Raw genomic sequence first — 4,627 nt, 5'->3', positions numbered from 1 at the left:
GAACTATAAAAGATCTCTTCAACGTGAAGATATAAAAACTACGAGATCCACCATTCTACCGATTGCTCTACCATAAAGGAGTACTTCATATAATTTAACATTACTCTACATATATGGTATCTAGTGTCTTACGACGAGTATATTAAAGACTAAAACTTAATTTTGGGTTACGAGATCCACCATTCTACCGATTCCTCTACCATAAAGGAGTACTTCATATAATTTAACATTAGAGCATCCACAATGCGGCGGACGATGCATCGTCCGCCCCTTAGTCCTCCATTGCAGCAACCCGCCCTATGCCCATTCCTTAGTCCGCGGACTATGCATCGTCCGCACACTATGCACACATTTTTGCATAGTCCGGTCTATAGTCCGCCCCATTGCAGGGGGGATGGACTATAGGGTGGACTATGGACTCATTTTTCTTTTTTTTTTCTTTTTTTATATTTTCTTCTATATATATCACCAATTTTTTTACTTCATTTCACACATTTCACTTTACTCTCTTCCCCATCTCAATTTCTCTCTAAATTGAATAATGATTTCGGACGATTTCCATATTTGCAAGCATAAAATATAAAAAATAAAAAATAAATACTGACAATAGGATATGCCTTTAATTTGTGGTGTTTTTATATTTTTATTCTTGCTAATTGATATATTTGCAAACATAAAAAATAGGATTAATGAATTTTTGTAGTGTTTAAATATTCAAATAATAAGTAAAATGCTTAGGGCGGGGCTTAGGGCAGGCTATAGTCCGCCTCATTGCAGGTGGAAGGGGCGGAGGATAAAATGCTGATGTGGCGGTGCATAGGGCGGGGCTTAGAACGTCGTATAGTCCGCCCCATTGTGGATGCCCTTACCCTACATATATGGATGCCCTTACCCTACATATATGGTATCTAGTATCTTACTACGACTATATTAAAGACTAAAACTTAATTTTGGGTTTTCAATCATTGAGTATTTAATTGATTTTCACATGGTTGTTAAAATAAAATATCTATTTAAACTTGGTTGTTACAAGACTCCAATTTTATTTGTCATCCTATCTGATCTTATTAATTGTCATTTTCATAATTTCCTACTGTACATCTATCCACACAAGACTTTTTTTAGACCATTGATATGAACATAACTCACCAAATAAAGGATTTTCTTAATTCACAATGGAAGAATAATAACTTCATATAGGTGACACTTATAAATCAAAGCCCTACGTACATTTGTAGCATATCTATTCCTAACTACTACTCCCAATGTAAATGATTTGGTTTATTAACCCCATTACTACTATTTAAAAAGTTTATAAACATGTCTGGTCATTGAGATAGACGAATTAATTTATTTTATTTAAATAAATATATCACGTAATTAAACGACTGCATTAAATTATTTATGTATTATATTTAATTGGATTCATCTAAATTATAATATACTTTAAATAATGAAGGAGAAGTGTTATATTGCTAACTCAATACTTAACTTACTAACTATAATTAAATAATATTCTTTAGATATTCAAATCAAGTCCATAGATCATCAGCCCCGAAATGTCAATAAGATCAATAAAAAAACGTCAATAAGAGTATTAAGGTCAATTTACAACAAATTAGTTGTAACTTGTAACTAGCTTTTGAAAAATATCACGTAACTTTAAAACGCATATAACTTCCTCGATTTAAATTATTCTAAAACATATATCAAATTAAAGATAATTTCATAAGGATTCTAACAACTCACTTGCATATGTTCTGATATCAAAATTTGAAAAAAAATTCAAAATTTTTATTTCATTTGTATAGCAACAAATGTCAATATAATATGTACAATATGTCAATATAATACATGTAGAATGTCATTCTTAAAGTAATATGTTAACATAAGCAATATGTTGATATTTTCAAAACACTGTCTATATTGATATTTTCACTCAAAAACCTAATTTGATAAATATTTTTTATCTTTTTCGATTCAATTAATACAAACGAATATTACGCTATATTGAATATTATATAGAAACTCAATGAATGCCCGGTAATTAGGTGAGTCAATTAAAGTCTTTAAAAACTAGAAAGCGTCTTGAGAAGCTATAATAAATACAAGCAGCCCAAAAAAAAAAAACCATGTGTCTTTGCTTAATTTTTCCTAACAAAGCCCGAATATTCTTCCAAAATGTCACAGATAATTAATTTCAGTCCACATTTATAGTGGTTGCTGCCTTATCTAAAATTGCACCTCTCTTCACTAAATTACAATTTCAAAATGGTTAGAGAATTAAAAAATCTCCACAAACAATTTTTTTAAGGATTAAAGAATGTTCACATTAATGTTGATAAAGAGGGAATAATTTATACGCAATTACAAGAATATGTCGGTTGAAAATTTTTACCAGTACATGGGAGATATCATTTTTAATTTGTAGGAAACTAAATAATTAAATTACATAACTGAAAGTTATACAATTAGACAAACCATGCTAATATATATAGCGGAGTGATCAATTGCTAACAATCTAAATCTTAGTCATTAGATTAGAAGATCTAGTGGTTGAAATAATATATCATGAATTATATTTTTAATTAAAAAAATTAATAAATAAAATTAGAGGATATTAATGTCAATTCTCTCTCATTGAAATCATCCTAAAACTTTAAATTTACGTAACTCTCTCGATTTAAATTATTTTTTTGCAAAAAATATATCAAATTAAAGATAATTTTATAAGGATACCAACGAGATCTCAATTGCATATGTACCGACGACGTTCGGATGATGAAATTTGATATTTTTTATTTTAGTTTTCGTAAATGTTGATAACCAGATTTTTATCAACAAATACATCAACAAATCTCAATAAATATGTGTTGATATTTTCTTATACTAATGTTGATATTCCTATATCATATTGTTGATATTTGTAATACACTATGTTGATATAAAAAAATATTCACGAAAATTATCACATGATAACATAATGACGATATTACCCTTTTGTTGATATTTTGTCTATTATTTATTGAGATTCGTAAAATTTAATCTCATTCACTCATTTTAAAATCTAAGGAGAGAGATTTGGTCTTGATTTTGGATTAGGGTGCTATAATCATTATAATATTATCTAGTATATATATATTACGTCATTATATTAAAAGGTTTAGACGTCACCATGCCACGTCACAATACATGATGTTGCATTTATTATGATCTCTTTTCTTTTTATCTTTGTCAAACCATAGATAAACAGTAGTATTATCTTTTCGTATATCATAATCATCGAAAGATAATTAATAAGGTTGTTAGAATTTGTTTAAGAATATAACTATGTGCGATTGAATTGAGTATTCTTCCAGCAATTCTCAAAACTTTAAAGATATTGAATAGATCCATATAAATATTATTGTTCAAGGGTGTAAACAGTTGAAATATGGAATGTGAGCCATCCGTTGACATTTATATTAGAAACATTTAATTAGTCTAACCAAATTAATACAGTCCTTATGAATTTTTGCTTAGTTTATCATTACGAACTCAGAAAAGATTTATCTATATCTCGTCTCCTATTCTCTTTTCTATCCTTTCCTTTCCCTCCCTTAGAGCATCCGCAATGGTGCTTAGGCCAGCCATTCTCTCCCCTGCCACGTCAGCAATACTAAAAAAACCACCTGCCACATCAGATTTAGGCCAGCCATAGGCCAGCCGCAATAAAAACAATTCAAAATATACTACATTTACGGAATTAAAATTACGATTAAAATACGGAATTAAATTTACGACACATATACGGGAAAATTCATTAATTGCATTTAAAAAAGTTACATAGATAAAAAAAAATTACATGCATAATAAAGAAAAAAAACTATCGCCGTGCAATCCTCCGTGCCCACAACTCTTCAATTATATCCTTTTGGAGTTGAATATGAGCATCCACTTGGCGCATGTTGGCAAATTCCTTGAGTCGGCCGGCTTCATTGAGAGGTACCCCCTGTCGTACACTAGGGGTGGCCGTTCCGTGGCTTGGACCGGCTTCATCGTCACTGACCCAACTAGTCAGTTGTACGCCTTCGTCTTCGACGATCATGTTGTGCAGGATAATGCAGGCGTACATTATCTCGGAAACGCATCGGACATCCCACAAACGCGTTGGGCCCTTAATTGCCGCCCATCGAGACTGGAGCACACCAAATGCGCGCTCCACGTCCTTGCGCGCCGACTCCTGTCGTTGCGCAAAGTAAGCCTTCTTTTCATCACTTGTTTGTCGGATCGTCTTCACAAAGACCGGCCACCGAGGGTATATCCCATCCGCCAAGTAGTAACCCATATCATGCCGGTTGCCGTTGGCCACAAAAGAGACGGCTGGACCGACGCCCTGGCACTTCTCGTTGAAGAGGGGAGACGAGTTCAGGACGTTGAGGTCGTTGTTCGACCCGGCTACCCCAAAATACGCATGCCAGATCCACAGCCGGTAATCAGCTACGGCCTCGAGGATTATCGTGGGGTTCTTTGACTTGTAGCCGGTCGTGTAGGCCCCCTTCCAGGCAGTCGGACAGTTCTTCCACTCCCAATGCATACAGTCTATGCTGCCTAACATCCCCGGGAACCCATGCTTCTCCCCGTGCAT

This window comes from Salvia hispanica, chromosome 1, assembly GCF_029641045.1.
Source record: "Salvia hispanica isolate PSC_SH4W2 chromosome 1, Shi_PSC_v1, whole genome shotgun sequence".
In the NCBI taxonomy this organism is placed as follows: domain Eukaryota; kingdom Viridiplantae; phylum Streptophyta; class Magnoliopsida; order Lamiales; family Lamiaceae; genus Salvia; species Salvia hispanica.
Note: the sequence above shows the minus strand (reverse complement) of the source record.